The 25245-nt window shown below is 45.1% G+C and overlaps 1 protein-coding gene across 5 annotated transcripts in view; it reads right to left on the bottom strand.

Annotated features, from left to right (window-relative positions):
• The window catches only part of TOX2 (TOX high mobility group box family member 2), a 244244-nt gene that overhangs the window by 179146 nt on the left and 39853 nt on the right, over window positions 1-25245 (bottom strand). The gene's annotated exons all lie outside the window — the stretch shown is intronic.

The following is a 25245-nucleotide window of genomic DNA, read 5'->3' as shown; positions in this document are numbered from 1 at the left end:
ACTTGCCCTGAACAACCAGGGACCCCATGTGGGCTCCCCAGCCGGAGAGGCTGGCGTCTGTGGTGATGATCAACCTCTCGGGTTCCTTGAATAGGTGGCCCTTGAGGATGGCCGGAGACACCCACCAGCGGAGAGACCTCTTCACGTCCGGGGGAACTCGAATCGGCCTGGTAGAGTTGCTCCTGGATGCCCTCTGGTGCGGCAGCAGCAGCCACTGAAGAGACCTGGAATGCAGGCGGGCCCACGGCACGATGGAAATGCAGGAGATCATTTTTCCCAGCAGCTGTGACAGAAGGACCACTGGAGCCTGCCTCAAGCTCAACACCTTGTGGGTCATGGACCTTAGACCGGTCAACCTGTCTCGGGAAAGGAAAACCCTGCACAAGTTGGTATCTATCACCGCCCCCAGGTGTACAAGTCTGTTAGTTGGAGTGAGATGGCTCTTCTCTATGTTTAGAGAGAAGCCGTGATTTCTGAGGGATCTCATAGTGGTTTGGAGATCCCGAAGGGCCTGCTGCCTCGACGACGACTGGATCAGGATGTCGTCCAGGTAGCACTGGAGCCTTATGGGCCTGCGTCTTAGCTGAGCCGCCACTACCGCCAGCACTTTGGTAAACGTCCGAGGAGCGGACGAGAGGCCGAATGGAAGAGCTTTGTACTGGAAGTGGCGACCCGCATAATAGAAGCGCAGGAACTTCCTGTGCTGAGGACGGATGGGGATGTGGAGGTATGCCTCTTTGAGATCTATAGATGTGAGAAGATCTCCCTGTCGAATCCCCGCCAGAATGGACTGCAGAGACTGCATCTTGAACCTCCGGTAGGCGATATGCCTGTTGAGGTTCTTGAGGTCCAAGATGGCTCTCCACCCCCCCGAGTTCTTTGGTACCAGGAAGAGGATGGAGTAAAACCCCTTCCCCTCTTCGCCTTGGGGAACTGGTTCCACGGCCCTGATGTCCAGGAGATGACGGACTTCCTGGTCCATACGCTGCCTCTTTTGGGGGCAGGACGGGACAGGGCACCGGATGAAGGTCCGAGGGGGAAGGGACAGGAATTCCAGGGAGAGGCCTTCCCTGACTGTCTGCAGAACCCAAGCATCCTCGGTGTTCTGGGCCCAATGGGAGGCGAACAGCTGGAGGCGACCCCCGATGGGCGCCAAGCCCTGGCAGTCACTTTGACTTACGGAATGGCCTGTTGGAGGCCCCACCGCGGTTATACTTGCGGAAGCCGAACTGCTGCCTGCCTCTGTCCCGAAAGGGCGCTCTGTCTTGGGACCTGTCGCCCTGCTGGCCGAAGGACCTATTAGAGGGAGAGAAGGAAGAGGCAGAGGTGGAAGGCTCGGAGGCACGAAAGGACTGCCTCCTAGAGTAGGGAGCGGCCTTACGTTCCTGCTTTTTATTTAGAGAAGGTAGGATCTTCCTCTTGTCCTTGGACTCAATGAGGAGAGGATCCAGGGACTCGCCAAACAATTTGGACCCCTTAAAGGGGGCGGAAGCCAGTTTCCATTTGTTTTTCTGGTCCGCTTGCCAATGTCGGAGCCAGATCAGTCGACGGGAAGTTATGTTAGAACCGAGGGCCCTGGAGGCAAATTTGGTGGCATTGAGGGACGCGTCAGCGGCATACTGGGAGGCCGCGATTATTTTTGACACGTCCTGGTGGAGACGGATGTCTCCCGCCGGGAGCTTGTTTAGGAGCTCGCGCAGCCAGATCACAGAGGCCCTATTAAAAAAGGAAGCGGAAGAAGAGGCCCTGATGGCCCAGGCAGCCGCCAGATGGGTCTTGTGGCACGCCTTTTCCGCCTTCTTGTCCTCCGCCTTAAGGCCTTCCAGGAGGTCGGCCGGTAGCGAGGAGTTGGAAGTGAGCGCAGCGATGGGCGGGTCGACAGTGGGAAGGGCCAGAAGGTCCTCCAACACTGGCTCCACAGTATAAAGCTTCCTATCTACCCCACTGGGAGAGGATTGCGTGGCTGGCTGAGCCCACTGGCGCTGGATTAAGTCGAGGAACAGCCCCGGGACCGGAACCAGCTCTTGCTGGGGCGCTGGCACATCAAACATGACCGCATTGGGATTAGCCGGAGGGGCATCATCCGCCGGCGCGGTCGGCTTGGGCTTGATCCCCACCCAGGTGGCAGCCTTGACCTTGTGAAAGACCGATTTAAAAAGGCTGGGCTTGAAGAGACCCGCAAAGGCGGGCGCTTCGGGGGGAAGGTCCTCGTCGTCCGAGAGGCCTAGCACCTCCGGGTCAGGGTCCTCAATGGCAGAGGCCTCGCTGACCACCGAGGATTCCAGGGAAGGATGGCGAGCACGCTTGCTTGGGGGCGGAGCTGCCTGATCGGGTTTGGGACCCCTAGGGGCCGCTGCGGTAGGACTTTTAAATTTCATGGCCTCCGTGATGCCCTTGGCAATGGCGCGGGCCATTAGCTCCTGCATGCGGGGCGATAACTCCTCAGAGTCAGAATCGGGATCCAAGCCCTCTTCTAGGGGGGGTGAAGCCTCACCCTGCATATCGTCTATGCTAGCATCCCCAGGGGGAGGAACCTGTTCACAGGCCCAAGAAGGGACCGGGGAAGCCGGCTCTGCAAATGACCTATTAGGGGATAGGTCCTGGGATTCCACCTCCTCGGCGAGGACCGACTGGAGATCTTCCCGGGAGGGAGGGGCTCCTGAAAGGGACTGCACCCTGTCTGCCTGGCGTCTGGCCTTCTCGAATTGCTTGTCAAGGGCCCGCTGGCGCCTTTCAGCATCCTTGGCCTCAGCTACCGAAGGGGTTCTGGAACGCTGTTTCCCAGAGCTACCCCCACCACTCTTGCCCGCACCCCCACTCCCCGAAGAGGAGGAACCCTTGCTAGGGGCCTGCGAGAGGCTCGGCCTAGCGTCTTGGGAATCGGGAGGACTGGGCAGGTCCATAGTCAATGACCACACAAGATGGAGCAAGGCTATGATAAGGCAGAAGGATAGATATAGACTGGGTGCTGTAATGGGAAACAAAACGAAATGATCGTTAAAATTGCCATATATACAATTAATCGAATCAATACTATGAAATCATCCCATGTTTCACACCAGTCGGAGGCCCAGGGGTAGGATTGGGGCCTGCACCGAGGTGCAAGGCTCCGCAGGAGAAGCAGGGAGGAGAATGACTATAGAAAAAATCTTTAGGCCTGCGCTTACTTAAGGCCTCCTCCCTGAGCCGGTATGATGACCGTTGGAATGGCACAGGAACCAGCGCCGCTCGCAAAAATAGACAAAGGGCGAAGGTGGCGATCCTAGCCCGAGAAACCCTTGCTAGGCCCTGCCACCTCCAGCGGCCTCCTGACAACGAGGCTGATGCAAAATGGCGGCCATGGCTGGGCGCGCTATTTTCGCGCCTAAAAATGGCCGCCGCAACAGCGTGGGGCTAAGGGAGAGCGAGGGGCGAACGCGCCTCGCAATGGCGACGAATCGCCCACTCCTCCCTGCGGCAGAGGTCCTCTAGCAGGCCGGGGAGCGAAAAAACTTCGACGAAAATAACAAACGAGGGGCCTGGGGACTTAGGAACCTCGCCGCTGCAGCCGCGCCGTTTTAAACGACAAGCGGCAGGCCTCCGAAGCCGTCCCAAGAGGATCGGCTGAGGGGCACCCCCCACCACCTTCCAGCTTACCTCCTGGCCTTCAAGTGCAGATTGTACTGAAGAAAGTCGCAGAATTTAAGAGAGAAACGTCTCACGAGGTTGGAGGAATAGTAGAGAAAACTTTAAACGCAATTTGAGAGTCCAAGCCAAAAAAAGGATCAATTTAGCTCAGAGCTCTAACTAAATACGTCCAAACGGGCTGACTGAGGAAGAATTCTGGGGGATTGAGCACACCAGGAGGAGGTGTGGCTTAAGGAAAAATAGTTCCTCAGTCCTAAGGGCAAGCAGACTGAATTAACCCATTGCTTGGACTCTCCAAGCGGTGTACAGGAAAAGATCTTGGTTCCCATATTCTAGCTATCCGACTCAGGAGGATAATGAATCACAGCAGAACTAATGGGTGAAAGGTTCTTGTGAAATAAAGCAGGAGGGATCACTGAGCCAGCCACCTTATTTGAATGTTTAGATCAGGAGTTTCCAACTCCCAGACATTATAAGTCCATGACCTGTTAGGAACTGGGCCACACAGCTGGAAGTGAGTGGTAGGCGAGTGAGCAAAACCGAAACTATTATCCCCTCCTGTGGTCTGTTGAAAAACTGTCTTGCAAAAAAAGAAATGTACCAGTGCAAAATGCTTTATCTAAGCCAGTTGCCCCAGATAGTACATCTTTCACTGGTCTTCACTGTAAAGGTTAGACAGCTAAGATGGCATGAGAGATCTTCATGGTTATGTGAAGCGCTGTCATGAAAGTGACTCAGTGTGAGAACATATACAAGGAACCAGACCACAGCAATTAATGCTGGTGTATCAGCTGCCTATCTACCAACCAGTTGCCTTCCATAAGGATCTGGATATCCTTTTGGGGGTGGTATTATAAGTATCTAGATTAATAATTAGGGAAGGGGTCAGATCAGTGGTGGGTTGCAGGTGGTACGCTCTGGTACGGGCATAGTGGATCCTGCCTGGAGCACCGGGTACCATTCCGGTGTGGTGCTCCCGAGGGCCCACCCGCCCGCCAACGCTACTGTGTTTTAAAGCTGTTGGTGATTCCGCGCATGCACATGGCACGTACAGTGCCTACGCGATGCTCCGCTGAGCAGCTGGAGCATCGCGGAGGCTTGCAAAAGCATCATTTGATACAATGCATGCACGCACCATGCATGTGGGTGACGCCGGGGCCGTTCCAAACGTACAGGTTGGAACGGAATCAGGAAACCACCACTGGGTCAGATGTAGTTTTTGTGTTCATGATTTCCATAGCAATCATACATCTGTTCCAAGTAATATTGGGCATATGTGACCGGGGTTATACTTCAGAGCAGACTAAATATGATCTGAGCATCCTAACATCTATTTATTTGTTGGTTGGTTTAATTTATATGCCACCCATATCCCTTTCCAGTAATTCTGCCATCTCTCCTAGTCACTCCTTGTGAAAGTGATGATCTGGACCTCCATATGGATGTCTCTTTCCATTGGATTGATTCTGTAAAGCATGGGTATCAAACTTGCTGTGTCAACTTGCCATCATGTGATGTTTTGTGATGGTTTTTTCCCTTCGTGGAGCTGGGGTGGCCATGGCCTGCATCCGGCCAACTTGACACTCCTGTTGCATAGGATGGATCCAAATATACTTCAAAAGACATTTGGAAGGTATCCTGACAACCATAAATCCCATACAGTTTTTTGGTTTCCATCTTCTGGAAGGAGGAAAGGATGGACTACAGCTGTATACTATATATTTTTGTAAGTGACAGTCATCCGGGTGTGGGGGGTGGGTGGAAAACAATTTGTATACCAAGATAGGAACCAGTTTTGTACATGAGGTAAATAAATCATGTTACAGGCTATTAATTTAATTAGTTATTAATTCAACAATATTTAGATATTTATTGTGCCCCAGTCTGTATAGGATTCATTTCGGAGATACAGAGATTTGTATATTTTTATGCAAATATGTCACACATACACATTTGTTGAGGTCTCTGCATGTGGTACTAGTCAGTTTCGCTGCTATTGTTAAATATAGCCTGGGTGCTGATGATCTTTCAGAAAACTTGCTCTGAAAGCGTTTTAGGACTCAAAGCCTACTTAATATCTTTCCTTATTTTTATGCATCAAATTTATTCTCATCTCATATTTCTAAAAACTTTTACTTTTTATTAGTAAGACTTGTTTATTAAGCTTTTTAATTTTAATTTTGTGCCTTTGAATCACTATTAATTCCTGGTGACTACTTAGACAACTCCCTGTAGTTTTCTTGGCAAAGCTTTTCAGAAGTGGTTTGCCATTGCCTCCCTTTAAGGACGGAGAGAGAGTGACTGGCCCACGATCACTCAGTTGGCTTTGTGCTTAAGGTGGTAATAAAATTCAGCCCTCTGGATTATGGCCTGGTACCTGAATCATTACACCAAACTGGCTCTAAAGAAATTAATTTTAGGGTTTATTATAAATTGGCTCAACTGTTTCCTATTGCCATTTATTTAATTTCATATATTTTTTATTTTACATGGGCATTTGGAAGGAAGGCAGGAAATGAATAAACACCACTGGCAAAAGCTGCCCTGATCAATAGAGGGAAACATACATTTAAAGATAGTATCTGGCTTTATGAGTCATGCAGTGACAGAATAAGGAAATGTTAGCATTCAACAATTTCAACGGCTTGTAAAACTTTAAAATATTTGAATCCTTAAAACTTATTGCGCGTCTCTGTTTGATACTCCATTATTACCATTACAACCAACAATACATTTAAAATATGTTGGTGAAACAATGTAAAAGCAGCTTTGTCCAACTAATTAATGGCTTAGTGGGAGAAAACCAGATTGAATCTATGTTCATTTCAGAGAAGTTGTGTAGTTTTGCTCAGCAGTTAAAAATGGAACTGACAGCTTCAAAGATAGGAAAACACAGATAAGATAAAACTTGCACAATACACACCTGCCCAATGCTCTCACCAGCCTTTCCTGCAATACATACAGCTCATTCAATTACAGTATTACTAAAGATTTACAACAAAATTACCTTTCATCGCAGTTTCTTTTAAAATGATTTGGCATTTGCTAGTATTTTCTATTATAAATCTAATTGCAGATTCCAAACAGACAAGGGCTCATTAAGCCTTAATTATGCACATGTTGTTTTCAACAAACATTTTCATTTGGACTGCTGTGAGCTGTAATTGTTCAGAAGGCACCACAGCCACAGAATTTAATGCTCAGCTGGGATATCAGAAGTTGCTTCAATTTTTATATTGGTTTGTTTGTTTTACATGTAGGTAATCCAAGAGCTCTGCTCCTTTCTGCACTACCAGGGAAAGGAACAAGCCCCATGTAGGGGAAGACTATGCTGAAACTTCTTCCTAATTTACAAACTAAAGAGAAGCTATAAGATGCATTCCTCTTACGTATGTGGGGCTTCTCACCTTATTTGGCACTATTAGAAAACAGTGTAACGGTAACTTACTATAGCTTTCTTTCTGTCAAGTAGTTACACTGAAACAGTTCAGTAGTTTAGAATATGTACCATATTTTTCAGACTATAAGACGCTCCGGACTATAAGACACACATTAGTTTAGAGAGAACAAGAGAAAAAGATCTGCCTCTGCCTCCCAGCAATTTGCCTCCTTGCAGCAAACAGCAAACAGCCTGTTCAGCTTCAGCACAGCCTGATTTAGCATGAGCAGCTGATTGGCAGTTGGATCGGCCTCCCAGAATACCGCCAATCAGCTGTTCCAGACTGTGAGGATTGCCACTGCCCATCACTGCCGCTGCTACCACCACCTAGCACCACCTCCGTGTGCCTTTTTGCCTCTGTGCGTCCCATTTTTGGGCCTCTGCATGTCCATTTTTGGCCTATGCACGTCACGTTTTTGGTCTCCGTGGATCCCGTTTTCACCATACCAGGCAGCGGGGATTGCCACTGCCTATCACCACTGATCATCCATTTTATTTATTAATTTAATAGGCAATCCAAGCAGCAATATACAAACAATTCAAAAGGAAGACATCTGAAAAAATAAGACAGAATTCTCACAAAACAACTGTTATCTGTAGAGGTCTCCCACCCATTCTAGGCCAAGGTCTGAGGAAACAGCCAGGTCTTAAGAGCTCATTTGATCAAAGTGAAGGTGGGAGCCGTGCATATCTCTGAAGGGATATCATTCCAAGTGATTGGTGCTACAAATGCTTCCTGGGTCTCATTAGATTGTTTAATTGATGGGATCTAGAGCAGATTATGCTCCCCCATATCATAGTGTGAACCTGTCCAAACTGTATATCAGCCCTAAGGGGGAAATGTAACCACATTCAATGGGTGCTAAATGTAAAGCATCTTCATATCCAAATATCCCCAACCACTAAATCTTGTCAGGGTTTTGCTTGAGTGCTTTTCATTTCCAGTCAAACCAGCACAGCTTCCAGACACTGGGGCAAGACTTTGACCGTATCACCTGGTCATCAAGGGATCAAGATCTACTACTGAATATTATTAACATACCGATGATACCTGACATCCTATCAAAAGAGCTTTCAACAAGCCTATGAAAGAGAAACATCTGCCATTTAGTGTTGGCTTCTCTTTTAATGAAGCAGGAAATGCCCTCCTATTTGCTAGTGGCAAAAGAATCAGCCTTCACGTTTGATGGTGGAAAATTCTAATAGCAGTCCCTTTCTTAAATGAATTTTCTGATCCCTAGAGCTCAGGTACCTTGTGTGAGTTGGATTGGGGAAATGCCAGTTTTATTTCTAGCTAGTTCATGACATAAGAAGCATAGAAGTAACAAAGAGATCAGATACAGAGATAAGTGTCTACAGCAGGGATAAGGGTTTTTGCTGCAGCTTTTCTACAGTCACTACAACTTCTAGCAAGTTACCCAGCATGGTTCATGGGAACAGATGTTATTAGTTGTATTTTGAGAACATCTCAAGGGCTAAAGGTTTGCTACTTTACCACCTCCACTCATCTAAAATCTGAAATTACCATAATTTTATTATAGTATTCTATTTTCACCATACTTATACACTTTGAATGAAGAGAAAAACAGTAACTCACATCAAAGATAGGATGAAATGGAGTTATGTTGCAACAGGAAGCAATGCATTCCCTTGAAACTTTTAAAGTAATCACTTTCCCCCACCCCACCCCTGACAGTTTGACCAAACACCTGGTAAGAGGAGTACTATGTCTGAATATGGATTCAATAGCTATAATGCTGCATCCTGCTCAGGTTCAGAAATCAAACATCACTTGTGTAGAATATTGAGCTCATCTTACTTTCCAGCTGTGGGGAGTTGAGAGCTACAGAATACTAAACAGAACAAGAATATACTGCATAGAATAAATGGTACATAGATATGTCTGTTCCAGCTTGACTTTATCAATTTGGAAGGCATATTCTATGTTAGAATTTAAAAGAGGGGAAATGAAAAAAAACCCACCCTTTCTATAAGTAGTTATTTCTTTCCTCTTCTATCAATGGGGAAATGGCAAAGACAAGTAAGTTGAATGAAAGCCAGAGTTCGTGTTCATCTATCATTCATGAAATATGCAATTAGTTTTCAAAAAATGCAAAGATAGACACTATTTAAATGTATTTGTAAAAGGTAAAATCTATCAATAGCTATTAGCTATTCATTACTTATTGTAAACATGGATATCTTATATTCTATATGTTTTTATATTTGTTATGGCAACTAAAACCTGAGATCATTAAAACACTTTTGTTTTTCCTGTACTAACGTAATTCTAACATAGTTTTTCCTCTCCTGTTTAATCTTCTTAGCATGATTTTTATGATACTATTTTCTACCATTTTAATATTTCTGTCTTTAGTATCCTTATCAGTAAGTGGCAAATAATAATTTTATTAATAAACTATGAATCAAGTCTCTATATTAAGGGAGAAGAGATGTCACTTCTATACATATAAAACTAACAGCTAGGAATACTTTCTCCAACTTGTACTTGTTCCTTTTCTTTAAAATACCTGGCAGGCCACTAAAAATTTAGGTTAGATGGATGCTTGGTATAATAGAACAAAGTCCCTTATGATCATAATGTTATGCAATTTTCTCTCTAGAAAAACATGCCTGGCACCGCTGGTCTGTCCTTCCTTCTTACATTTTGCAGCACAAGACTTCTATAATTTCTCCAACCCTTTTAATGTATTTTAATGTATCCATTTATTTTTATTGCATTTATTATGTTTTTTAAAAATTACTTGGGTGTATTGCTGAACACAGTCTCTCAAACAACAAGTTATTCTCATTTACTTAAGTAAATATATTTTCTTTGAAAGAATGAATCTTCCTAGAAGCTCTTTTCAAACAATGAGATTTAGCATTACTTATATATTTATAGGCCAACAATTGTACTCAGTAAACATTTCCTTAATTTACATAAGGCTATAAAAAAAGAAAGGTAAGTGAAGGAGTAACTATTATACAAAGAAATGCATTTATTTTCCTCTAAGTTTTGAAATAAGCCCTAAATCACATATTTCAAACAGAGTGCTACATTTTTTTTAAATAAAGAAAATGTTGGGGTAAGCAGAAAACTGTGTGACTTTGTCCTTGGGGGTATAAAGAGGTGAGAAAGAAGCCAATAACTTATTTTTCTATACTTTGACTTAGAAATATTTTCTAGGTCACTTCTACTTTGCATTCCTCTCTCTGACCTATTAAATCTAATACAATAAAATTGCATAGTTCATTTCATCCTGTCAGTGTCAGATCATTCATAAATTTCAGATGCAATATTTACAAAACTATTCATATATTCATAAATAAGATCTTATTAAGCCTTCTTTTTCAAGGAGACACATTTGCTTGCTTACTCCACCCTGACTCATGCTGACAAAGAAAATGTTTAAAGCAGCTCTCTATAACTGAGCTGAAATGTTTAACATTTCCCCCTCAGACATTTGTTCTACTGAAAACACACATAAGGTTGTTTATCACTGTACTAATTTCACCAAAACTCTGAGTTTTCTGGTCTTAACACTAGAAATCCTACTAAACTACGAAAATAGTGTGCATAATAAAAATGCATCCAGATACCATATTAAACAAAACTGTTTAAGGAACGAGAAACTCAGGGACTCTCAGATAACATTGGACTGCAGATGTCACTGTACTTTTTCACTAGTTATATTTCTACTAGCTCCCATTTTGAGGTGAGATTTGGAAGACAGTAGTTTATTACAAAATGTAATTCTAAAATTGTCAAGAGTAGATTTACATTAATCATCAAACATATGAACTGAACACTGAGTCAAGTGCCTATCTGGCCCATCAGTGGTGATTTATCCATGCATGCTGTAATTAATATCTTAATAAATAACCTAATAAATAGCCCAAAATATTTCAGAATACCTAGAGTTGAAGTCTAAGATGAATCAAGCTAATTGCAAATCTTAAATATTTTTAAAAAGCAATCTTTGGTCCCCCTTTTTTCCCCTCCTACATAGATTAACATAATTTATTGTGTTACAGAGTTTGGTGTCAAACCAAAACCTTGTTTCTTAATGTAAAAACCATGCGGGACTCAAGGTGCCATGCTGCCTAATTTTTCCACTTTATTTATTAACAGCAGGGAGTCATTAGACTTTAGCTAGTCTTAAATCAAATGAGGATTTTCCTGGGAACACATGTCAGATGCAGAGGGAGATTTTCTGAACAGGTGCTGTATCTGACTCCAAGTCATATTTCTGCACAGCCGTACTTTATATAGTATCTTATCTAAGAACTGGTTAATATTATAGTTAATGAGTGGGTGGGGGGGTGAGGGAGGGAGGGAATGTTAATGAAAGAAGCATTGTCACTCACCTTCTATTTTTTCAGGTGCATTCAGTAATCATTACGATCACTGGTCAAATCAGAAACATCCAGATTAAAAATGCAAGTTTCCCCAATACAGACAGCTTGGGAAGGGGAAAAAATGAAAATGAAAATGGGGGGAATACCTAAATACTCAAATGATAAGGAACACTGAGGCTACAATATTTATTAACATTAATACTAAGATTTGTTTTTTCCTTAATTCTGCCAGTGCTTAGATCTGCCATTGAATTCACAGTCTACTTTGCGTAAAGTTTTTATTAGAAACGATCTGGAAAAGACTGCTCTATTTGGAACTAAACTGGATGAATTTAAAAGGAAAGTTAACAATTATCCAACCTTGCAAAAGATTAAAGAATAAACTGCCAAATGTATAATTTTCCAAAAACGCACTTCATCCATAGGTTACGGTATTTTGAAGTGAAGGGATATATCAAGCTATCATCTCCAAGCACAACCAAGTATTTATTTGTGAAGCAACAATGCTACAGCAGCACTGATAGAAGCCTTTGAAGATTAAATGAGGTTATTTAGGCAAGATGTAGCAAACAAGCAAATTTAACTGAATATGGTAAACAGAGATGGAATGATTGTAGCAAAAATAAATGCAACAGCACTCTTGAGTTGCTTTGTATTGCCTCAGGTGACCACAATATCTGATAAAAGCAGTGGAAAAAAAGAGTTACTTCCTCTCTCACATAATTGATTATCTTAATACAATCTCTAGTTTTTCTTTCTTCTCTTACACACATACTCAGAAAGGTAAAACCCCTAAAGTTCAGTAAACCTATAATACTGAGCAAAAGTAGTTAGAGACCTCTGAGCCTCTGATTCAGACCTCATGACTGAAAATGATGCAACTTGACTTCCTTTTTTTTATTAAAGTTTTTATTTTTTAAACAAATATAAATGCAACACATAACATAAAAACATATTCCATTCCATACAGTGTGTCGATTGGTTACAAGGTTTTTGTGCATCCTTTCCATAGTCATCACTTAAATTTTATATAAAGTCACATATTGTCAATCAAGTATATTTATATACATTATTTTATAATTTCTCTAATATCATATGTCAGCTTACGCATTTCAGCACATTCCATTGCTCATATCATCAATCTAATATATATGTGTACAATTATTATGATTATTAAACATTCGTTGAATATAGCTATTATTGCATACTAAATTTAAAGTAAATTTATATTATGGCATTTCATTACATCATCCTGGACTCATCCAATGATATTACTTCTTTATATTCTATTCTATATAGAATTGTTTATCTTTTATATAAAAAAAAGCTTTCCCACATCATCTCCATGGTCTTCCCTTACATCTTATATAAAATTCAATATTGTCAAACTAGTATATATAAATGCATTATTATCATTATTAATCATTTGTTTAACTATAACTATTTACTTTGTCTTATACATAATACTCAAAATGTAACTATGTTTAGCTTAATTTTGTGACATTTCATTTCATCATCCTGTATCCTTCCAGTAGTAGTGCAGTCCAATATCTCTTGCCATTTGTAGAATCTGTATTCTCAATGTTTTCTTATATGAACTTCTCTTGGTAAGTCTTATATGAGCTTCTCTTGGCAACTTGTTGTTCATTGTATATTTTGTAAAGACTCGAGACCCTCCATCTGATCCTTTCATCAGCTGGGCTTTGGTTATCACTGGTGCTTCTGCCAAAAATACTCTCATTATTTCTACCAAATTTTCTCCCCTTTCTTCATCTGTGTTTTGAGGCATGAGATAGAGTTCAGTTTGTCTACCTCTCCTTTTAGTGTTCCACATGTATCATTTCCCTCCTCTCTCGGTTTACTGTCAGCATCAAAAGTTTTCTCGTCACTTTGTTCTTGTTTTACTGCAATTTTTTGAACTCTATCTTCAAGTTTCAGCAGTGTTTCATCAATATTCTCAGCTTTTCCCTCCATTCCTTCTGTTCTTTGTTCTATAAACTCCAGATTCTTTTCTACTATTTCTGTGCTTATTAAGATTTTTTGAATTTCTAACATATTCTTTGCAGTGTTAATTGCTCTTCTTCTTCGTGTTGCACCATCTTTCCAGGTTGTAAACACTGCCACTAGACTTTTTGCTAGGTTTCAAACAGATTGACCATTGGCTTACCTGAAGGGTCCTTTTCTGTACACCGCGGGAGAGTCCAAGCAATGGGTTAATTCAGTCTGCTTGCCCTTAGGACTGAGGAACTATTTTTCCTTAAGCCACACCTCCTCCTGGTGTGCTCAATCCCCCAGAATTCTTTGAAGGAGTCAGTTCGTGCGGACGGAGCGAAGCGTCCAAGATGATGTACTGTTGACACGAGGAACCCGAATCCCGGCCTTGAGAGCCAGGGTGGGTTGGACTCTCCCGCGGTGTACAGAAAAGGACCCTTCAGGTAAGCCAATGGTCATTTTCCTGTACACCGCTTGGAGAGTCCAAGCAATGGGACATACCAAAGTTATTGTCCATCTGGGTGGGCAGAAGAAGGCTCCCGGGATTCGGTCTCTGACACAACCGCCTGGAGCACACGCCTGCCGAAAGACGCCTCAGCCGAGGCGAAAATGTCCAGTTTATAGTGTCGCACAAATGGAGAAGGAGAGGACCACGTAGCGGCCCTGCAGATGTCCAGGATCGAGGCCTGGGTGGCCCAGGCCGCTGAAGTAGCAGCACTTCGTGTGGAGTGAGCAGTGATGCCGCGCGGAACGGCCTTGGATTGACTTTCATAGGCAGTCGCAATGCAAGCGCGAAGCCACCTGCCAATTGTGGAGGAAGTGACCTTCTTCCCTAGGGAACCGGGCTGGAAGGAGAGGAAAAGAGCCTCTGATTTCCTGAATTCCGCAGTACGAGCGATGTAGACCTTCAGGGCCCTCCTGACATCAAGATTGTGCCAGGATCGCTCTCTGGGATGCGACGGATGAGGACAAAAATTTGGCAACACAATGTCTTGCGCTCTATGGAACCATGAGTTTACTTTGGGGGTAAAGGTCGGGTCCAGCCTCAAAATGACCCTGTCAGGGTGGATGACGCACAGATCCTGGCGAACAGAGAGAGCCGCCAGCTCCGAAATCCGGCGAGCTGACGTGATGGCAATCAAGAAGGCCGTCTTCAGCGTCAGGAATCGAAGAGAAGTAGTGCGTAAAGGCTCGAATGGAGGGCCAGAGAGGGCCCGCAGGACCACGGACAGCTGCCAAGTAGGATAGCGATGAACGGTGGGAGGGCGAAGGTTAGAAGCGCCCTTGAGGAAAAGACGCACCTTCGGGATTTTGCTGAGAGGCAAAAGGTGGTCGCCCGACCAGACAGTAGACAAAGCCGCCACTTGGCGTCGAAGGGTGTTCGGGGCCAGGCCCTTGTTGAGTCCCGCTTGAAGGAAGTCAAGCACTCTGGGAACAGGCGCGGTCGTCGGCTCGATGAGCAGCTCCTCACACCACTTGGCGAAGGCGGCCCAGGACGCATCATAAATCCTAGTGGTTGAAGGGCGTCTAGCCGCCTGAATGGTGTTCACTACCTCCTCCGACAGGCCTTGGTCTTTTAGTTGGTCCCCCTCAAGTGCCAGACGGCCAACTGGAGCCACTGGGGCTCTGGGTGAATCACGGCCCCCTGGCTGAGGGAGATCTGGTCCGGAGGAATGCGCCACGGAGGAGACACCGACAGGTGGACAAGGTCGGCAAACCACGACCTGCGGGGCCAATGCGGGGCCACGAGAAGGACCTCTGCTCCCTCTGCGATGACTTTGGAGATGAATTGAGGAAGGAGAGGCAGGGGAGGGAAGGCGTACAGTAGCTCGCGGGGCCACTTGCAACGCAGTGCGTCTGTCCCCTCCGCCCCCGGGGTGAAGAACCGGGAGTAGAAGCGGTCGAGCTGCTTGTTGTCCCTTGACGCAAACAGGTCTACGGCCGGAGTCCCGAATCTGTCGGACATCTGGTGGAACAGGCGAGGGTCCAGTTTCCACTCCGCAGGATCTATGGTCGTCCTGCTCAGCCAGTCGGCCTGTGTGTTGTCCACTCCGGAGATATGGTCGGAGCGAAGGGATTCCAGATGGCGCTCCGCCCAGCGTCCCAGGGACTCCGCCTCTCTCATCAGTGCTCTGGATCTGGTGCCGCCCTGACGGTTGATGTGGGCCTTGGTGGCCACATTGTCCGTCATCAGAAGCACATGTTGACGATGGATGGGCCGGCTGAAATGTCGCAGGGCCAGGCGAGCAGCTCTCAGTTCCAGCAGGTTGATGCTGTAGCTGGATTCCACTTGGGACCACTTGCCTTGAACAACCAGGGACCCCATGTGGGCTCCCCAGCCGGAGAGGCTGGCGTCTGTGGTGATGATCAACCTCTCGGGTTCCTTGAATAGGTGGCCCTTGAGGATGGCCGGAGACACCCACCAGCGGAGAGACCTCTTCACGTCCGGGGGAACTCGAATCGGCCTGGTAGAGTTGCTCCTGGATGCCCTCTGGTGCGGCAGCAGCAGCCACTGAAGAGACCTGGAATGCAGGCGGGCCCACGGCACGATGGAAATGCAGGAGATCATTTTTCCCAGCAGCTGCGACAGAAGGACCACTGGAGCCTGCCTCAAGCTCAACACCTTGTGGGTCATGGACCTTAGACCGGTCAACCTGTCTCGGGAAAGGAAAACCCTGCACAAGTTGGTATCTATCACCGCCCCCAGGTGTACAAGTCTGTTGGTTGGAGTGAGATGGCTCTTCTCTATGTTTAGAGTGAAGCCGTGATTTCTGAGGGATCTCATAGTGGTTTGGAGATCCCGAAGGGCCTGCTGCCTGGACGACGACTGGATCAGGATGTCGTCCAGGTAGCACTGGAGCCTTATGGGCCTGCGTCTTAGCTGAGCCGCCACTACCGCCAGCACTTTGGTAAACGTCCGAGGAGCGGACGAGAGGCCGAATGGAAGAGCTTTGTACTGGAAGTGGCGACCCGCATAATAGAAGCGCAGGAACTTCCTGTGCTGAGGACGGATGGGGATGTGGAGGTATGCCTCTTTGAGATCTATAGATGTGAGAAGATCTCCCTGTCGAATCCCCGCCAGAATGGACTGCAGAGACTGCATCTTGAACCTCCGGTAGGCGATATGCCTGTTGAGGTTCTTGAGGTCCAAGATGGCTCTCCACCCCCCCGAGTTCTTTGGTACCAGGAAGAGGATGGAGTAAAACCCCTTCCCCTCTTCGCCTTGGGGAACTGGTTCCACGGCCCTGATGTCCAGGAGATGACGGACTTCCTGGTCCATACGCTGCCTCTTTTGGGGGCAGGACGGGACAGGGCACCGGATGAAGGTCCGAGGGGGAAGGGACAGGAATTCCAGGGAGAGGCCTTCCCTGACTGTCTGCAGAACCCAAGCATCCTCGGTGTTCTGGGCCCAATGGGAGGCGAACAGCTGGAGGCGACCCCCGATGGGCGCCAAGCCCTGGCAGTCACTTTGACTTACGGAACGGCCTGTTGGAGGCCCCACCGCGGTTATACTTGCGGAAGCCGAACTGCTGCCTGCCTCTGTCCCGAAAAGGCGCTCTGTCTTGGGACCTGTCGCCCTGCTGGCCGAAGGACCTATTAGAGGGAGAGAAGGAAGAGGCAAAGGTGGAAGGCTCGGAGGCACGAAAGGACTGCCTCCTAGAGTAGGGAGCGGCCTTACGTTCCTGCTTTTTATTTAGAGAAGGTAGGATCTTCCTCTTGTCCTTGGACTCAATGAGGAGAGGATCCAGGGACTCGCCAAACAATTTGGACCCCTTAAAGGGGGCGGAAGCCAGTTTCCATTTGTTTTTCTGGTCCGCTTGCCAATGTCGGAGCCAGATCAGTCGACGGGAAGTTATGTTAGAACCGAGGGCCCTGGAGGCAAATTTGGTGGCATTGAGGGACGCGTCAGCGGCATACTGGGAGGCCGCGATTATTTTTGACACGTCCTGGTGGAGACGGATGTCTCCCGCCGGGAGCTTGTTTAGGAGCTCGCGCAGCCAGATCACAGAAGCCCTATTAAAAAAGGAAGCGGAAGAAGAGGCCCTGATGGCCCAGGCAGCCGCCAGATGGGTCTTGTGGCACGCCTTTTCCGCCTTCTTGTCCTCCGCCTTAAGGCCTTCCAGGAGGTCGGCCGGTAGCGAGGAGTTGGAAGTGAGCGCAGCGATGGGCGGGTCGACAGTGGGAAGGGCCAGAAGGTCCTCCAACACTGGCTCCATAGTATAAAGCTTCCTATCTACCCCACTGGGAGAGGATTGCGTGGCTGGCTGAGCCCACTGGCGCTGGATTAAGTCGAGGAACAGCCCCGGGACCGGAACCAGCTCTTGCTGGGGCGCTGGCACATCAAACATGACCGCATTGGGATTAGCCGGAGGGGCATCATCCGCCGGCGCGGTCGGCTTGGGCTTGATCCCCACCCTGGTGGCAGCCTTGACCTTGTGAAGGACCGATTTAAAAAGGCTGGGCTTGAAGAGACCCGCAAAGGCGGGCGCTTCGGGGGGAAGGTCCTCGTCGTCCGAGAGGCCTAGCACCTCCGGGTCAGGGTCCTCAATGGCAGAGGCCTCGCTGACCACCGAGGATTCCAGGGAAGGATGGCGAGCACGCTTGCTTGGGGGCGGAGCTGCCTGATCGGGTTTGGGACCCCTAGGGGCCGCTGCGGTAGGGCTTTTAAATTTCATGGCCTCCGTGATGCCCTTGGCAATGGCGCGGGCCATTAGCTCCTGCATGCGGGGCGATAACTCCTCAGAGTCAGAATCGGGATCCAAGCCCTCTACTAGGGGGGGTGAAGCCTCACCCTGCATATCGTCTATGCTAGCATCCCCAGGGGGAGGAACCTGTTCACAGGCCCAAGAAGGGACCGGGGAAGCCGGCTCTGCAAATGACCTATTAGGGGATAGGTCCTGGGATTCCACCTCCTCGGCGAGGACCGACTGGAGATCTTCCCGGGAGGGAGGGGCTCCTGAAAGGGACTGCACCCTGTCTGCCTGGCGTCTGGCCTTCTCGAATTGCTTGTCAAGGGCCCGCTGGCGCCTTTCAGCATCCTTGGCCTCAGCTACCGAAGGGGTTCTGGAACGCTGTTTCCCAGAGTTACCCCCACCACTCTTGCCCGCACCCCCACTCCCCGAAGAGGAGGAACCCTTGCTAGGGGCCTGCGAGGGGCTCGGCCTAGCGTCTTGGGAATCGGGAGGACTGGGCAGGTCCATAGTCAATGACCACACAAGATGGAGCAAGGCTATGATAAGGCAGAAGGATAGATATAGACTGGGTGCTGTAATGGGAAAACAAAACGAAATGATCGTTAAAATTGCCATATATACAATTAATCGAATCAATACTATGAAATCATCCCATGTTTCACACCAGTCGGAGGCCCAGGGGTAGGATTGGGGCCTGCACCGAGGTGCAAGGCTCCGCAGGAGAAGCAGGGAGGAGAATGACTATAGAAAAAATCTTTAGGCCTGCGCTTACTTAAGGCCTCCTCCCTGAGCCGGTATGATGACCGTTGGAATGGCACAGGAACCAGCGCCGCTCGCAAAAATAGACAAAGGGCGAAGGTGGCGATCCTAGCCCGAGAAACCCTTGCTAGGCCCTGCCACCTCCAGCGGCCTCCTGACAACGAGGCTGATGCAAAATGGCGGCCATGGCTGGGCGCGCTATATTCGCGCCTAAAAATGGCCGCCGCAACAGCGTGGGGCTAAGGGAGAGCGAGGGGCGAACGCGCCTCGCAATGGCGACGATCGCCCACTCCTCCCTGCGGCAGAGGTCCTCTAGCAGGCCGGGGAGCGAAAAAAAACTTCGACGAAAATAACAAACGAGGGGCCTGGGGACTTAGGAACCTCGCCGCTGCAGCCGCGCCGTTTTAAACGACAAGCGGCAGGCCTCCGAAGCCGTCCCAAGAGGATCGGCTGAGGGGCACCCCCCACCACCTTCCAGCTTACCTCCTGGCCTTCAAGTGCAGATTGTACTGAAGAAAATCGCAGAATTTAAGAGAGAAACGTCTCACGAGGTTGGAGGAATAGTAGAGAAAAACTTTAAACGCAATTTGAGAGTCCAAGCCAAAAAAGGATCAATTTAGCTCAGAGCTCTAACTAAATACGTCCAAACGGGCTGACTGAGGAAGAATTCTGGGGGATTGAGCACACCAGGAGGAGGTGTGGCTTAAGGAAAAATAGTTCCTCAGTCCTAAGGGCAAGCAGACTGAATTAACCCATTGCTTGGACTCTCCAAGCGGTGTACAGGAAAATCTGTGTAATCTTTCAAGTCAGGGCTTTCTCTTTACTCCAAAAGAACACCTGTATAAACAAGACATGTTTTCTTTCTGTCCCTTTCAGTAATCAAAGCCAATGTCCTTGAGATAACAGATGTAACCAAGCCTCCAGCCTCTGGATGGCAGTGTAATTTCTTTTTTCTCTACTTTTAGCTCCCTCTTTAAGCTCCAAGTTTCAGAATAGAAAAAAAGTGTTTAAAAGTTCCGATCCGGCTGAGCATTTAGAGGAAAGAGATTCTTAGTCCACAAATACAAACAATGGAGAAAAATAGAAGAATAAGGAGAAAAAGGACCAGTCCAATTTAAAAGTAAGAGGCATTTGTAAAAATTCCATCCATAGAAAAGAAACGAAATTAAAGAAAAAAAGATAACACAATAATTTTAATTCAAGTTAATCTGACGCTTGCTCTCTTCTATCTTCAATTTTAGTTTTACTCTAAAAATTTTTGGGTGTTCTCTAATTACAAAAAATTATCTTACCAATTTCAACACACTCTCCTGCTCTGCTTCTGTTACAGGGGGGCTGTCCCAACCTTATGCAGCTTGGGCTGCTTCTCTTGTAGCTGAAAAAAAAACTTCTCCTGGATCGATCAGGGGCTTTGCAATGCCCCTGAGATCAGCAGAATGTACTCTTCTCTATCACCATCTCTACGGGACAGTTTAGGTCCAAAAAGGACTGTCCAGCAACAGAGATTTCAACAGCAATCCAAGAGCTCCAAGATTGCATGTTTTGTTGTAGCGATGTCAGCCCCAGAAGACCAAACTTGACTTCCTATATAAATACCTAGCATTTTATTTTGCTACACCCACAAACGTGTGTGTGTGTGTGTGTGTGTGTGTGTGTGTGCATGCGTGTATGTATGTTTGTATGTTTGTATGTATGAAGTTATATTTTTCAATTAATTATTTTAAGGGGAATGACTATTTTGTTTTGTTGTTCCAGAGGGGGTGCTATATCATTGGCAATTCATCAAGAAAAAGCACTATTTTCAGTTCGCCAAAGCAATTGTAATGCACCAGCAGGATCTCATTAGTCTATAGTTAAAAGACCACCAAGCTTTGTCCCTTAACTAAATAATGCAGGAAAAAGTAGATCACTATTGTTGTGCATACCCTTCAAAAGAAGTTGTTTGGAACAAGGGGAAGTACTTAGAAAGCACACAATTTTAAATAGCTAAAGTAGCCATATTTTTTTCTAGGGTTCTCCCAAATTTGGAAGCTGCTGCCAGCTACTTCTAAAGCAAGCTGGAAAAAAGACCTGGCTGTTTTAATTGCTTGGAAAAACATGGGTCATATGCATTCTCCAACATTTCAAAACATTCCCCCGCCCCAAGGATTTCACCAGCCAGATTGAACATTTGTCACTAGGACATGGGGTCTATGAATATAGCAAGGAGGAGAAGGGGCAGTGAGCAAATAAATACCTTTCTTTCATAAAATTACTCAAGGAAAAAACCACTAGAATCTACTGTTGCCAAGCGTATTATATTGAGAGATTTTATTTGCTTATCGTTCAATCCTCTGCAGATTTATTTAAAAGCAAGTTTTAGTTAACCAAAAGTTAGAAGAGCAAAGGAACTCCCATAAAAGTTCCAATAGCGTTAGAGCCTTAGCTACAGTTATTATTGAAAAATGAATCAGATAAAATGTGTACAAAATCACAATATCAGGCACGATGCCATCAAACTCATGTCTGATGCTGCCTTCCCCTCCCCCCCTCCATTGTGTTGGCTTGTACACCTTCTGCTTCTGCTCCCCTAAGGCAACTACTTTGTCTGTCTGCCAATGACACAATGAACCAGAATAAAATGGAAATGTGTTATCAGTGTGCAATGTGTGTATGCACACACACATACAAAAACACATTTATTTTGATGGGATTTTGAGGGGTCCTTGGTGCTCTTTGAGCATGCTTGTTTTCCTGAAGATGTTTCATTACCCAAACTAGGTAACATCATCACTGTTGATATGATTTTATTATTTTACCGCTACCTATCATTTTTTGAAAAATTCCAATTTGGATAATAAATTATAAAATTACTGGCAAAAAGGAAGCATGGCTGGCTGCAGTAACAGGAACATCATATGGAACAGATTGAATATTATTACTTAGAATGTTCAAAATAAGAAGTGCAGTTTTAATTCATTTGTAATATTGAATATTTGTTGAATTTTTGTATGTGCATGAATGCAGCTCATCAATTAGCGCATTATATATAATGTGATCCCCATATTCATTGGAGTTTGAAACCCCTGATTCAAATAGTATCACCTGATGGGAACTAGGAAACACGCCTTCCCAATCATAGCACCCACCTTCTAGAATTATATTCCTCCCAGACGTGTATGACTGCCCTTATGTGATGTATGATTTGTCAGAGATTATTTATTGTTCTCCAAGTATTTATTATTTGTATTGTTTTAAATTGTTTTAATATATGCTGCCCAGAGCCACAATAGAAAGAAGTAGATTGTTAAATAAATAAATCAGGGTAATGTGAGTTCTAGTTTTGCCTCAAGCATGAAGTCAGCTGGGCAACTTTGGGCCGGTCTCTCTCTCTCAGACCAAGGAAGCATGTAATGCCAAGTACATTGCAGGAACTTTTCAGGCAGTTGCCAGGAGTCAACATTGATCCAAAGGCCACACATACATTATTTATTAGGGTTTTTTAAATAACTATTCTAAGGGCTGCAGAGGTTGATGTCATCAGAATAGACATTAATCTGCTGGCTTCCACTTGGAAGAATGATCTAGGGGGATGAAATAGGTACCTTAAGCCTTGTAGAGGCAACATTACAATTTTAGACCTTATTTTATAACAAAACCCCAGAAAAATGTCAGACCAATCAAGAAAAAAAAGTGACTTTGTTAACAAGTTATGATTGTGCAATCTGGGTTGTTCTGGAAGCTGCTTGCAACCCAGAGATTGCTTAGCCTTGATTTGAATCTTTCCCAAGGAAGACAGCTAGCAGTGAAATGTGACAACCATTACAAAGAGAGCTCCAAATCAAATTAAAGCACAATATGTAAATAATAATAAGTTTGGACTGGACAAATGTGCTATGCTCACCATCAATAGAGAAATAGTGAAACTTGAAGGAATCAAGTTGCCTTATGGAAATAATCAAGAATCTGGATGAAGATGATCACTGCAAATACCTTGGCAACCTTCAAGCTGACAACATCAAGAACAATGAAGTCAAGAAAATCTTTAGAAGTGAATATCTCAAGGAAGAGAAGCGAAGAAGATCTTAAAGTCCAAACTGAATGAAGAAATATCATCAAGGCAATCAACCCCTGGCAATTCCAGTCATTAGATACACAGTTGGAATAATGAACTTGACTCAAGCAGAAGTAAAAGCCTTTAACAGGAAGACCAGAAAAATAAATGAATCATCACTTCATCCACCATTGATGTTAGAATAGAATAGAATAACAGAGTTGGAAGGGACCTTGGAGGTCTTCTAGTCCAACCCCCTGCTTAGGCAGGCAACCTTACCACCAGACAAATGGCTACCCAACATCTTCTTTAAAACTTCCAATATTGAAGCATTCACAACCTCTGGAGGCAAGTTGTTCCATCGATTAATTGTTCTAACCGTCAGGAAATTTCTCCTCAGTTCTAAGTTGCTTCTCTCCTTGATTAGTTTCCACCCATTGCTTCTTGTTCTACACTCAAATGCCCTGGAGAATAGTTTGACTTCCTCTTCTTTGTGGCAACCCCTGAGATATTAGAACACTGCTATCATGTCTCCCCTTTCCATCAAACTAGACATACCCAGTTCCTGCAACTGTTCTTCATATGTTTTAGCCTCTAGTCCCCTAATCATCTTTGTTGCTCTTCTCTGCACTCTTTCTAGAGTCTCCACATCTTAACAGACTCTTCTTATGAAGGAAAATAGGTGGATATCAAATGTTGCAAATACATCAGATTGTTGAAGAAAAAAAAGAGGATTGGAAGACTTTCTGAAGGATAGTGAAAAGATGCAGTGAAGCTAGTATACCAGGAAGGCTCATTGGAGAGACCAAACTGATCTACAAGAAAGACCAAATGAAAAACAGAAAAGTGGCATGGGCAGCAATGGCTGCCTCTGCAAAGAAGCTGAAGAAACCATGTATCTATCACCTGGGTAGCTCTGCAAGACAATTGCACAGACTGACTACAAACAACTAAGCATGAAAAGTGCAATGGAAGATCTGTACGAAATACCGTTTGCCTGCCAGCAATAAATGGTGGGTGGGTAAAATAGAGAAAGCAGTAGAAAATTAAGAAGCTAAAATGCTATGGGACATTAGAATTCAAACAGAAAGTCCCTTGCCATATATAACACCCCAGACTTAACAATTGTCCATAAGAAAGACAAAAAAGTCTGGATAGTGGACAAGACAATACCTGGAGACAGGAGAAGAGAAAGAACTGGAGAAGATAACAAAATGCAAATAGAAATAGAACAACTGTGGCAACAAAAAAGCAAAGGCAGTGCCAATAATAATAATAAGGGCCTTGGGTGCAACCTCAAAACAACTGGAGCACCATCAGCTTTGCTAAATTCACCATCAGTCAAATTGCAAAAGGCAGCTTTGCTGGGAACAGCTTACATCTTGTGACATCAACAAACATCAACATCTGCCCATCCCAATCCTTGGGAAGGACTTGGTAAGTGGACAAAAGTGCCAAATCCAATATGAACATCTTGCTGACTGTACAACAAACCAAAATAAAAACACTTTCAATTTCTGATAGGCCCATAACATCTTTTATACAAGCATTTGAAAGAAAATATGGGACCTATATCTCAAACCTACATATAGTTAGGCAAGTACGTGAATGGGATTGATTATCAAATAATGAGTATAGATTTCCCATTCTAATTATAGAAGCAGCTGGCAAAGTTTTCCTCCTACTTAAAGAAAAGTTAAACAAAAATTACAGGCAGTGAATGGGATGTAATTGATAAAGCAGAGTAGCAACTTATTAGAATATATATTTATTTTTTGCTACTCTGTGGATGTGGTTTCATATTCCAGGCTGTCTTAGTTTACCTTCCTCATATTGAATGCACAACTACTCTAATATAGATCTTGAATGAAAACCCTAGATAACAGATGTGCTTCTTAAATGTGTGAAAATCTAATTCCCACAGGAAAACAAAGCAACGTGTTCGTAAATGAACCTATTTACCACAGGTGGGGTCTTTAGGGTAAATCTTATGAGATAAATGAATAACCAACAATGATCACATCCATAAGTGAGCAGCATTCCACAAAGAAGGGGGAAATCAATCAGAATGACCTAGTTTAAACTGTTGCTTTTAATAAACACATATATTTGTGAACATGTTTAGATTTAAGATAGCTAATAACAAAAAAGGTGTGTGGGGGGGGGTGAAAGCTCCTACATCTTTTAAAGGTTCTGCAGAAAAAAGAATTTTGGTAGATGCAGCTTGTAGTTGCATGAATAAGATCCTGGGTTGAGTCATTGGCTGTTTCAGTTACTGCTGAGGAAGTCTCCTGTCTAAAATTCTTATGCAATCACTGCCTTTGAGCTAATTACTATCT

Source organism: Natrix helvetica, assembly GCF_964273705.1.
Source record: "Natrix helvetica genome assembly, chromosome: 3".
Lineage (NCBI taxonomy): Eukaryota > Metazoa > Chordata > Lepidosauria > Squamata > Natricidae > Natrix > Natrix helvetica.
The sequence above is the reverse complement of the archived record's forward strand: the minus strand, read 5'-3'. Positions and strand labels throughout refer to the sequence as shown.